Source organism: Bos indicus x Bos taurus, chromosome X, assembly GCF_003369695.1.
Source record: "Bos indicus x Bos taurus breed Angus x Brahman F1 hybrid chromosome X, Bos_hybrid_MaternalHap_v2.0, whole genome shotgun sequence".
NCBI classification, from domain to species: domain Eukaryota; kingdom Metazoa; phylum Chordata; class Mammalia; order Artiodactyla; family Bovidae; genus Bos; species Bos indicus x Bos taurus.
Window position 1 is genome coordinate 84,259,085 of NC_040105.1, and position 13,358 is coordinate 84,272,442.

The window sequence follows — 13,358 nt, forward strand, 5'->3', positions numbered from 1 at the left end:
ATGGCCCATACTGAGTTTTACTCATTTGCTTTTTCCTTATTAGTATTTGCTGACATATATTCAATACTCGGGCTTCCCAGGTAGCATAGTGGTAAAGAATCTGCCTGCCAGTGCAGGAGATGCAAAATACATGGGTTCAGTCCCTGGGTAGGGAAGATCCCCTGGAGGAGGAAATGGCAACCCACTCCAGTATTCATGCCTGGGAAATCCCATGAACAGAGGAGCCTAGTGGGCTACAGTCCTTGGGGTCACAAAAAGTAGGACACGACTGAGCAACTGAGCATCCACACAACCTAAAATTGTGCTCTCCATTTCCAGAATATTCTAACTCTTTCTACGCTCCCTACCTCCTGCTCTATATCTTCATTTCCTTCCTCTACTCAAAGGTTACATTTGAGAGCAGGAGAGATGAAACACAGACCTGAGTTTTCTCCTCACCTGCTCTTTCCTGAAGGACAGGAGGCCTTTAAACTTGAGTGCTGTGGCACAGATGCAGATGGATCCAGGAATTACACATATCTCTCAGTCTCACTCATGTGACTACATTCCACCCCTAGATGTTTGGAGTTTTGCCTCTGCGATTCTCTTATCTTCTGAGGAACCAAAATTTAATATTTTGGAGTTACCTTTGAGTCCTTCCTCGCCCTTGTCTTCATGTTCAATCCCCAAGCCCTGTTGAGTTCTTCCTTCCCAATATCTTTTATGTGCTTTTTTTCCTCTCTAACCCATCTCCTACCACTCTGCCTCAGGTTCTCATCATCTCTCTCCTAGATGAGTAATTCCCCAAGTGTGCTTCCTGGACCATCAGCATTAGCATCACCAGGGGAACTTGTTAGAAAACACAAATGTGAAAGCCTCCAGATCAGACTGGATCTGGATCAGACTGGATCAGACACTCTGGGGATGGGGCCCAGCAAGCCCTCCAGGTGACTATGATGCTGCTCATGTTTGAGAATCCCTATACTAGACTAGCATGAAAGCTTCTATCTGGACTCCTATCTGGACTCTCTTTCTTTCTCTCAAACTGTCCTCAGCAATGACATGGTTTATTCTTCCCCAAATAACATAACAATCCTCTCATTCCTTTTCATCCTTTCAGTGACTCCAATGGCTCTTCACTAGAAGAGAAGCAAACCCATAAAGCCTAGCACTCAGTACCCTTCATTAATGATTTTTCTAGTCTTGTTTCCCTCTAGGCCCTTTTAAATGCCACAAGTCAGGAAGGTCTCCACTGTCTCTCTTCTTTCAGAGCATAGTAGGGTACGTAGTGGGCTTCCCAGGTGGCACAGTAGTAAAGAACCCATCTGCCAATGCAGAAGACTGGGGTTCAATCCCTGGGTCGGGAAGATCCCCCGGAGGAGGAAATGGCAACCCACTTCAGTATTCTTGCCTGAATAATCCCATGGATGGAGGAGTCTGGCAGGCTACAATCCATGCAGTTGCAGAGAGCTGGATATGATTTAGCACATATGTTCATAGAGGCATGTAGCAAAGAGAATACAGTCATCAACATGGAATACCACAATACACTAAAAAGTACAAACAGCACAAACTGAAACCCAACTCAAAAAGTGCTTACAAAATACTGATAATGGAAACACTCAACATCAAATCTTATGGGACATGACCAAAGCTGAGTTTAAAGGGAAGTCATAGCTTTAATACTTGCCTAGTTAAACAAAAAGGAATGAAAATAAGCTAACTGATAACTCGAAGACCAGGAATTGGAATTGACAGAGCAGAAAACAAGATGCTAGATTAAAAGTTCCTTGGGTAAAGAGCCTGAATCAACATTTAATACGGTGCCAAGAGAGAAGGGGCCTTATCTCTCTTTTCCACTGCTATATCCCGGCACTGGGAGAGTACCTGCAATATCAAAGGCACTCAATAAATATTTATTTTATGAATGAATCACACGCAACTGCACTGTGCTAAGCATCTCACACCATTTAATCCTCCCAGCTACTCTGGGAGGCAGGCACTATTCTGATTGTCCCCATGATACCGATGAGACAAATTGAGCCATAGGATGGTATAAATGTCAGAGCCAGCATTCAAACCCAGGCTGCCTGGCCCCTAAACCCACCCTCTTAAGCACTAGGCTACACTGCTCCCCTGGCTGTCCGAGGTAAGTCTGAGAACTCCCAGCACAGGAGTTTTGAGACAGGGTACGTCAGTGGAGGGGGAGAAGGAAACGGCAATCCACTCCAGTATTCTTTCCTTGAGAATCCTATGGACAGAGGAGTCCATGGGGTCACAAACAGTCAGACAGACTAAGTGACTAACACACACACACACACACACACACACACACACACACACACACATCAGTGGAGGATGGATAACCTCTCTGGAAAGGACAGGTCTATAGGATTTGGATATACAGAAAAGCAGACCACTCCCAGTCCACATCACCATCCCCATCACAACGGATTTGTTCTGGGCCCCTTTTCTCTAGAGCCCTGCTAAGTGTCTGGGTGATTTAATGTGCTAATCTGAACTAAGGCTTACCCAGCTACTCCCCTCCATGATGATCCTGCCCACCTCTGAGATGATGTAGCCATTGACTCTACCCTTCACTTGACACCAAGCACATAGTACATATGTAAGGTCAGCCTTACTTGTGGAAAGAAGCTAGCCTTACTAGACTTCATAATTAGATGGTTTCTTAAATGGGAGGCATAATCTAATTATGCCCCTTTGTTTTCATGTATCCGCCATCTGCACCTGACCCAGTGCCTAGTATATAATGGGTGACAGATAAATACTTACTGATGAGCAAGAAGGGCTTATGTGTATCTCTTGGAAAAGCACATAGCTAGCTGCTTGAACAAGACATCCTGGACTTTCAAATTCAATCCCATTTAGCATCATAACTGTTTTGAAAGAGTGCAGAACACAGAAGAGTTTCCAAAGAGGGCATTACCAATAGCAGCCCTATTTCTGAGTTTGGAAAGTAGGCCAAATCCTAACTTGATGGGCTCCCCCTCGTCCTGGTGGCTCAGATAGTAAAGAATCCACCTGCCAGTGCAGGAGACCTGGGTTCGATCCTTGGATTGAGAAGATCCCCTGCAGAAGGGAATGGCAACCCTCTCCAGTATTCTTGCCTGAAGTTTTCGATAGACAGAGGAGCCTGGTGGGCTACAGTCCATAGGGTCACAGAGAGTCAGACATGACTGAGAGATTAACACTTCCACTTTCCCTTTTCCCATCTGTCCCCATTGCTCTAGAAACCCTGAGGAAGAAAGGCACCTGGCAAACTCATTCTAAAGTACTGGGTTGGCCAAAAAGTTCATTAGTTTTAAGTTAAAATATATATTTTCCTTTTCAAGAAATTTATTGAACAATGTATTCCTTGAGCAAAAAAACTTTTTGGCCAACACAATATAATTTAAGGCATGATCTTCCCCTTCATAAAAGCAGTGCTTAACTCACAGAAATGAAGCACTCCTGGTGGAATGTCAGGGATATGAAACATGGGTGAAGCTATTTGGGACAGGCTGTTTTTCACCAAGGTTCTTCCAGACTCACTGAGAATATAAGACCTTCTTTGTCCACACTCGAATATCATACCATATATATAAATCCAGAAAGCCATCAGCTCCCTCTCCAGGTCTCTTGAGCAGCTTTCTCTTCTCACACAACCCCTGCGAGCAGTTGGTGCTAAATTGCATTTTTCTTCCATTGCTCTGACAATTGCTGTGATAAGTCACATATCAGTATCTATAACAACAGGGTGCCACAGTGCTGGAGCTCTGCCTTTCTGGGAGATAGAAACAAGATTTGTTTACCTGGGAGCAGTCAGGGGTGTGAGCAAACACAGGACTCCTAAAGGGCCTCAGGTCCAGCTGGGCAGGTGACTCTCAGGAAGGCACTTCTCCTCTACACAGAATCCAAACACCCGACCCTTTTCACAGAGGCCCTCCCCTAGCTCACTAAAGGACTGGGAACAGCTGAGCTCCCTCAGTCTTGGCTGGATAAACTAGTGCCCTCTATAGATTTACTGACAAAGAAGTTTGCCTTCAGGCTGGCAACCAGACACCCTTTGCTCGACCCTGGCCCCAGACCATCATGCTCTTCTTCCTCTTCTAGCCTATCAAAAACTGCTCTCAAATATAGACCAGAGGCTGGCTGTAAATGGCTGATACTGGCTTCAAGTATTGGCACTCACATGGACACCTGCATCTTTAATAGGGACCAAATCTTAAAGTTAAAATGGTAATGCTCTATCAGATAGAATTTCCTGAAGCAGACAATAAGTAGAAGACTGTGTGTGTGTGTGTGTGTGTGTGTGTGTGTGTGTGTGTGTGTGTGTTATTCTGTGGTCTTCTTGCTACTCTAGAAAACCAACCCTCTTGGCAGCATCCACTCCCTAACCACTACAGCCTATTCCCTTAGGGATAGATGTTGGCCACCTGGGGGACTTGGGATTCCTTGGGGGTGAACACTCTGAAATAATTCTCATTGTTTTCTGCAGTCTCTCAAAAATGTTTATACAGAAGGTTTAATACAACCTATTTCTTGTCCATCAAACCTGCTCCCTTTACCCAGTGAATCTTGGAACTGACAGGGTAGCATGATCAGCAGGGGAAGCAAATCCAGTTTCAGTCCCAAGAGGAGCCTTGAATCAGTCTATGGTTAAAACTGGCTCAAAGATCAAGCTTTGTGCTTATGGAAAACTCGTCAAAATGAAGACGCCTAAACCCTGTTGCATAACTACAGAATCAGAATCTTGGGGGTTTGGGCCTGGAATCAGCATTTTTATACTTTTTAGTTTGTATTGGGGTATAGTTGATTAGCGGAGAGGCAATGGCACCCCACTCCAGTACTCTTGCCTGGAAAATCCCATGGATGGAGGAGCCTGGTAGGCTCCAGTCCATGGGGTCGCTAAGAGTTGGGCACGACTGAGTGACTTCACCTTCACTTTTCACTTTCATGCATTGGAGAAGGAAATGGCAACCCACTCCAGTATTCTTGCCTGGAGAATCCCAGGGACAGAGGAGCCTAGTGGGCTGCCCTCTATGGGGTCGCACAGAGTCGGACACGACTGAGGCGACTTAGCAGCAGCAGTAGCAGCAGCAGCATAATTGATTAGCAAACAATATTGTTATAGTTTCAAGTGAACAGCAAAGGGACTTGGCCATACATATACATGTATCCTTTCTCCCCCAAACTCCCCTCCCATCCAGGTTGCCACATAACATTGAGCAAAGTTCCCTGTGCTATACAGTAGGTCCTTGTTGGTTATCCATTTTAAATATAGCAGTGTATACATGTTCATCCCAAACTCCCTATCCCCTCCCTCAATCCTTCCCCAACCCCCAGCAACCATATGTTCATTGTGTAAGTCTGTGAGTTTCTTTCTGTTTTGTAAGTAAGAAATGATACAAATGGAACCAGCATTTTAATAAGCCCACTCCCACCCCTATCCAGGAAAGAGGTCTATGTGCCTCCCTGGATTTGTTCCCTACAGCTGTCATAACTAATTACTACTAACTGGGTGGCTTAAAGTCAAAGTATTCTCTCACAGTTCAAGAGGCCAGAAGTCCAAAATGCAGGTGTTGGCAGACTTGGTTTCTTCTGGAGGCTCCAAGAAAGAATCTGTCCCATGCCTTGGTTTGTAGCTGCATCACTCCAATCTCTGCCTCCATCATTACATGCAGTTCTCCTCAGTGTCCTTCTTCTGTGTGTCTGTGTCCAGACCCCCTCCTGTCTTCTTGATAGAGACACCAGTCATTCGATTAAGGGCCCACCATAATTCAGAACTCGGAGAAGGCAATGGCACCCCACTCCAGTACTCTTGCCTGGAAAATCCCATGGATGGAGGAGCCTAGTACGCTGCAGTCCATGGGGTCGCTAAGAGTCAGACACAACTGAGTGACTTCCCTTTCACTTTTCACTTTCATGCATTGGAGAAGGAAATGGCAACCCACTCCAGTGTTCTTGCCTGGAGAATCCCAGGGATGGGGGAGCCTGGTGGGCTGCCGTCTCTGGGGTCGCACAGAGTCAGACACGACTGAAGTGACTTAGCAGCTGTATCAGCAGCATAATCCAGAACTACCTCATTGTAACTTGATTACATCTGCAAAGACCCTTTTTTCCATAGAAGGTCACATTCACAGGTGCCAGGTATTAAGACTTGAACATATCTTTTGAGGGGGATACAATCCAACCCACTACACTTTCAATGAGAAATATTAGTCTAGACAAGTGTTTTTCAAACATTTTCAGTCCCTGAAGAGCAAGCATAACTAGAAAACCACTGCTCTAGAATACAGAATGACAGATTCTATTCCTGAGTTTGAGATGTTAGCCAGCTTATAGCTAACAGACTTACTGACCTTGGGCAAGTCCTAAGGTCTTTTCCAAGTGTCCAGTTACGGAATCATCCTATAGCTCAATTTCCTCATCTATAAAATGAAGCTAACAATATCTATGCCTACTTAATATAGGGGCCTGTTGTGAGGAAAAAATAAGATAAAGATATATTAAAGTTTTTTGAAACAAAATTTCATGCTAGATAGAGTTCAGTGACTATTATTTCCAGCTTCACTCCATCAGTTTGACTTAGCCTGTGATGCTGTGTGGAGAGACCAGCTGGTAAGTGGCATTCACCACGAGGCACTGCCAGTACTACAGTGAAAGGGAGAGGCTGGTGAGTGAGCTGGCCCAGCTCACAGATTACCTCCTTCGCCCTGGCCTTGATGACAGTAGTCTCCCTTCTGCTGCAATGACCTCACAGTCATCACTCCTCATTCACTGGAGTCTATGGGTTTGAGCAACAGAGAGGTAGAGCTGCTGTCCTCTGCCTCAACAGCCCACCCAAGTCATTTTCTTTCTTGGTCACTTGCATCAATGCAGGCAGGTGGAAAGAGGCCAAGCCAACCTTCTCCCCATGGCCCACCCCTCTGGGCTCTGCCATAATTACTCATTTGTCTGTGGCAGATGACTTCAAATTAAAATTGGTCTCAAAGATGAGTTAGCGAGATTAAGTCTCAACAACACAATAAGTTGTTTGTGTTGAGATTGTAGAAAATCAGCAACAAAGCACTCGCTTCTCCCTTCCCCTATCTGATCCTTGGTCCCACGGAGAGATCGCAGAGCATAGAAGGGACACTGAGGGCCTGGGAAAAGGTGATTGATGCATAGAGAGGGGTCCTACAGTTTCTGACCTATAAATCACAAACACTCGATATGAGGGAAGAAAGGAAAGGAGAGAATGGCAAAAGTCACCCTGCTATTTACAGGCAGCTTGGAATGGTAGAAGGATCAGAAGCTTTGGAGTCTTAGTTGTTTTAGTAGGTGTGCTTCCTTGGATAAGTCACTTAATCTCACCAAATCTGTTTCTTCATCTGTAAATGGGAATGATGATGGAGCCTACTTCATAGAGTTCTGCTGCTGCTGCTGCTGCTAAGTCACTTCAGTCGTATCCGACTCTATGCGACCCCATAGACAGCAGCCCACCAGGCTCCCCCATCCCTGGGATTCTCCAGGCAAGAACACTGGAGTGGGTTGCCATTTCCTTCTCCAATCATAGAGTTCTAGTGAAAACTAAATGAAATAATCCATGTATATTACTTAGAACAATGTTTGACATAGTGAATACTCAATATATGGGCAGTTGTACTATTCCTGTTCCTACTAGTTGAAACTATGCTGATGTTTTCTACTGCCAATTACTCATCTTTAATATTTATTTTGCTGCTCCATGTCTTAGTTGCAGCATGCAGCATCTTTAGTTGCGGCATACAAACTCTTAGTTGCAGCATGTGTGATCTAGTTCCTTGACTAGGGATCTTACCCAAGCCCCCTGCATTTGGAGTGTAGAGTCTCAGCCACTGGATCACCAGGGAAGTGCCTCATTTATTCATTTTTAAATATATATAAAACACATACTAGCACACAGTGGCTAAGAGTTCAGACTGCAAGACCTTAGGAAAGTTGTTTGTCCTAATTGAGCATGTTTCCTTATCTGTGTAATGAGGTTAATATTACCTACCTAATCAGTTGTTCGGAGAAGGCAGTGGCACCCCACTCCAGTACTCTTGCCTGGAAAATCCAATGGATGGAGGAGCCTGGTGGGCTGCAGTCCATGGGGTCGCTAAGAGTCGGACAGGACTGAGCGACTTCACTTTCACTTTTCACTTTCATGCATTGGAGAAGGAAATGGCAACCTACTCCAGTGTTCTTGCCTGGAGAATCCCAGGGACGGGGGAGCCTGGTGGGCTGCTGTCTATGGGGTTGCACAGAGTCGGACACGACTGAAGTGACTTAGCAGCAGCATCAGTTGTTGTAAGATTTAAATGAGAATTATTTTTTAACATCTGATATACTTTGTGGCACATAGCATTCAATAATGATACTCATCTCATTAGAATTAATACAAAATATTATTAACCCCTTGGTACCTGAATTGCCCAATATAACAGTAGGTATTTATCACTATAATAATCTGAATTAAAGCTTTAATTCTATGACTCTCATTCCAAGGTCAAAGAGCTAGGCCAGAAACCTGGGTTGTGTCAATCAAGTCAAGAAAATAAATCAGCCACTTCATTGGAAGAAAATGTCAGGATGACCACATGGCAGCATATTAACCAAACTGATGAAGTGAATTCTCTCCTCTCCCGTTATCTGTGCTGACTTTCTGTAGACATAGTCTACTTCACTCACAGAGTAGGATCATAGAGTTTAGAGGTCATTTGGTCTAAAGCGATGTGCCCAGGGTCCCTCAGCTGAGCCAAAACTGGCACAAAAGCTTCCTGTCTCCCAAGCCACTATTTCTACTCCCCTATGCTACCACCAAGGAATCATCAGAAGCAGTAACATTTACAACAAAGCTGAGAATCACCAAAACAGTTACACATAGTGTCTGTCTAAAACAACTCATTCATGACAGAATTCCAGCAAGTGATTCATTCTCTTTAGTTCGATTCAAGTTTCTAAGTATGTCTGAGTACTAATCATATGCCTCACGATAAAACTGAAAGATACAGTGAGTGCCCTCAAGAAATGGATAGTCTCATGGGGAGAAAAGATCTGCACAGGCTGTCCAACCCATCCACCCCTCCCAGTGGGCATGGCCTCCTGTGTTCCAAGGGACACAAAAGACTTAAGCTAGTGATGTTTGCCTTTCAGAAAGAAAAGTGTAATTAAATTTGGTCCCAAGTAAGCCAAGGGAGCTAGCTGCATAATACTTCACAAGGAAGAACTCTGAAAGTATCTCAAGAGCAAGTCACTAAATAAAAACACATGAGGTTTTTTTAGCCATGACTAACACCCCCTGTCCCACCCCTTTCAGGGTTCCCACCAACTCAGGGCTTCGTTCTGTAGCCTCAAGCTCATGGTTGTATGTGGCCCACATACACATGTCTAATTAGGGACTTTCCTGTTCTCCTCTGTCCCTGGGCTGTGTCTCACACATGTATAATATTATCCCCCACCTCCTCCTTCATATCACATGCACAGTTATCTAGAGGACAGTCATCTTCTGTCTCCTTTTCACCCCAGGTTCCTCACTGTTATTCATTTTTTTCAACCTATGGTTCTTGTCGCAAACTCAGTTCAAGTGTGAAATATCAGCACAAAACTAAAACTCAGCACTATCCTCCCAGCTGTCCTATCCCAGAGCACCAAACATTGCCTTGTACTGATTCCTCTCCATACGCCAACAACAAACATGGCACAGAAATAGAACGGGGCAAGGAAATGTGTGTTACATTATCTAAAATGTGTGATGTGGATGATATGGAAGGCCAATCTGGTTACAAGTAGACAAAGAGGTTTCAGGGGAGGAGCACTTCAGAAAAGAACTAGGCTTTAAGCTGGAAAGGAATAAAGAAGGAGATGGGATACTTGTCAGAAAGAAGTGAATGAGCAATGACATGGGTAGTGGGAGTGATGTTGGCCAGTTCACAGTAGGTTCTGGAGTGAATGGCTGGTGATAAAAGCCATGCCTGGGTCCCTCGTTACCCTCATGGGATTAACCTCATGGGGGAAGGCCCCAGATACCTCACTCAGAGTCAGGACACTTGGCCAGGTGGGTCTTCAGTCTTGTTGGACACAGTAGTTCTTGAGTCCCTCTTCTCATCTACCCTCCTTCTTTATCCTCTGATCCTAGCTGTAGTTAAGGAGAATGAGTCTATGGCCACCCAGGGGCCTTTTGGACAGGGTTGCCCCTCAACAAATATTTGTGAGAAGCTGGACATATTGATCTTTGGCCCTCTTCTTTTATCTTCTTCCTAAAATGGCACTCTCTCCCTCCTCTCTTCCACCCACTCCCTGTACTTGCAGGTCCAATGTCTGTCCCACTTTAATCTCTTAGCTTAACAACTCTCTTGGTTTCCAGGATAGCATGACTACCTGATTCTCCCTCCCTCTCTGACCACTGTCATTCAGTCTCTTTTACAAATCCTTATCTTTTTATCCCTTTGATATTGATGCTGTCCATAGTTCTGTGACTTTTCCCTTTCTAGCCCATTATCTATTAGGAAACCTGTAATTTATTTTCCAAATTTCAGAATACATTTTAAATGTACCACAAACATTTAAATCCCCTATGTCAAATAATAAAAGTAAAAATACAAATTTAGCACTTAGTATGTGCCAGGCATGAATCTAAGTACATAACCTACATTAACTTATTCAATAAAACCATCCTGTGGTACAGGATAATACTATTATCCATTCTTACAAATGGGGATATCAAGGCATAAAGAGCTTAAATGATTTTCCCAAGTTCATACAGCTAGTAAGTGCAAACCCAGGTTTAAACTTAGGCAGGCTGGCAGCAGAGCCTGTGTTCTTAATCCTTGACCACCCTCATTTTGCCCTCCAAATCCTCTTCCTCATTCAGTGAATCCTTTTTCAGGTGATGGAACCTTTTACCCTTCCATTTATCCATTCAATTATCTAGATTTGAAACGTGCAAATGTCTTCATCTTCATTCTCTCCTTCAGCCATCCACACACAGTTGGTTATGAAGTCCCTTTGAACAACTTATTTGAAGTGAGGAGGCAAACATATAAACAATGAGTCAAAGTACTGGGTTGGACAGAAAGTTGTTTCAGGTTTTTCTGAAAGATGTTACGGGAAACCTGAATGAACTTTTTGGCCAATGCAACATCATGCTGTGAGAGAGAAGAAAGTGCTGTATATGTGGGAATAGAGGTATCTAATCACCTCACTCAAATGACCACACTTGCTCTTTATTTACTGTAGAATAAAGTTCAAAATACAGGCACAGGGTTGATAGCTTAAGAAAAGAGGGCTGGTTAATGACCCCCTCACACCATGCCGAATTGTCACTGATAAATTGAGCCCTAGGCTAGGAAGGATAGTGAAGCCACCAGACAAAACGGGATGAGGAAAATGGTTATTTGTATCAGCAGAAAGCCTCTGGAGTCAGAAGAAGAGTTACCTCACTGATTCAGGTGACTCATCCCAGATTCAGGGACCTAGCAATAAATGCATACTTCGTGACCTCTGGCAGGTTTAAGTGACCCCAGTCTAGCAGTTGGTCTCTATTCTAAGAAGTATGTCAGCCCTCTGAAGTCCTTGGTAGATAGAAGGTAGTTAGCACATGATTACCAGGACCTTGGATGAGGGAAATTTTCCTGGTTCCCCTCGCTATCAAGTGAATTGTTATTACCTGTCCATGAGTAAAGGAGGGCTGTGAGCCAGATGAGAAAAAAGCATTGAAAGAACCTTCCAAAAAAGTCAGGTCAGAGAGGGAGAAGAAGTTGGTCCCACTTTCACCTGTTCCCCAAGAAAAGAAAGAAAAAAGAAAAGAAAATTATGTTATGACCCATAATAAACACCTCTGAAGCTGGAGAGTGTAATTTCTAAGTCCCCTTCTGATCTTCAAGGACAACCTGGAGTGATTTGATGTTTGTAACTCTGTCAGCTCCATTTTCCATAATGGAATAGTGGATAGAATTTGGGGGCTAAAAATGACCTCTGCTGATCTTCCAATCCATCCTGTTGTCATCAAATAGGCAGATTGTTGTCTCCCTTCCTCCCAGTGGGCCTGCACGGGGAAGGCTTCTAACCCAGCTGAGACAGCTGGTGTTTAAGACAGTTTGGGCTTTGTCTACCCAACCAAAATGAATATTTGTCATCTTTACTTTCTCCGCTCCCTTCTTTCTTAACTCTCTGAGGTAACAAATTATTCTAGTACCAAGATCCAAGGTCATCAGCACCCTTTTCCATATCCATTTGTTTAGTTTGGAGTTTTTTCTATAAAAGTAATAATAATGTAAGAATTCAGTTCAGTTCAGTCGCTCAGTTGTATCCGACTCTTTGCAACCCCATGAACCGCAACACGCCAGGCCTCCCTGTCCATCACCAACTCCCGGAGTTCACCCAAACCCATGTCCATTGAGTCGGTGATGCCATCCAACCATCTCATCCTCTGTCGTCCCCTTCTCCTCCTGTGCTCAATCTTTCCCAGCAAGAGGGTCTTTTCAAATGAGTCAGCTCTTTGCATCAGGTGGCCAAAGTATTGGAGTTTCAGCTTCAACATCAGTCTTTCCAATGAATATCCAGGACTGATCTCCTTTAGGATGGACTGGTTGGCTCTCCTTGCAGTCCAAGGGACTCTCAAGAGTCTTCTCCAACACCACAGTTCAAAAGCATCAATTCTTCAGTGCTCAGTTTTCTTTATAGTCCAACTCTCACATCCATACATGACCATTGGAAAAATCATAGCCTTGACTAGATGGACCTTTGTTGACAAAGTAATGTCTCTGCTTTTCAATATGCTGTCTAGGTTGGTCATAACTTTCCTTCAAAGGAGTAAACGTCTGTTAATTTCATGGCTGCAATCACCATCTGCAGTGATTTGATTAGAACAGTATAAAAGCATGTGAAGGAAAACATCCTATTTCCCACTCTCACAAGTCCACTATGAATGATATAGCCGTGTCCTCCTAGGTATCTGCATATTAAGCAGAAACAAATATACACAAATACACACAGACTTCTCTTCACAAATGTTGTGCAATTGGTTTCTTTTTCCTTAACAATACATTGTGACATCTTTTCCTATGAGGATATTTATCTTTATTGTATTCTTTTAATGACAACATTATATCATACGGGCTTCTCTGGTGGCTCAGACTTCCCTGGTGGCTCAGACGGTAAAGCATCTGCCTACAATGCAGGAGACCTGGGTTCAATCCCTGGGTTGGGAAGATCTCCTGGAGAAGGAAATGGCAACCCACTCCAGTATTCTTGCCTGAAAAATCCTATGGACCGAGGAACCTGGTAGGCTACAGTCCATGGGGTTGCAAAGAGTTGGACATGACTGAGCAACTTCACTTTCACTTCTCTGGTGGTTCAGCGGGTAAAGAATCCTC

At 44.0% G+C, this 13,358-nt stretch overlaps 1 protein-coding gene across 1 annotated transcript in view; it reads left to right on the forward strand.

Moving 5' to 3' along the window:
• TRPC5 (transient receptor potential cation channel subfamily C member 5) overlaps nucleotides 1–13,358 on the forward strand; it is a 352,695-nt gene that overhangs the window by 159,570 nt on the left and 179,767 nt on the right. The gene's annotated exons all lie outside the window — the stretch shown is intronic.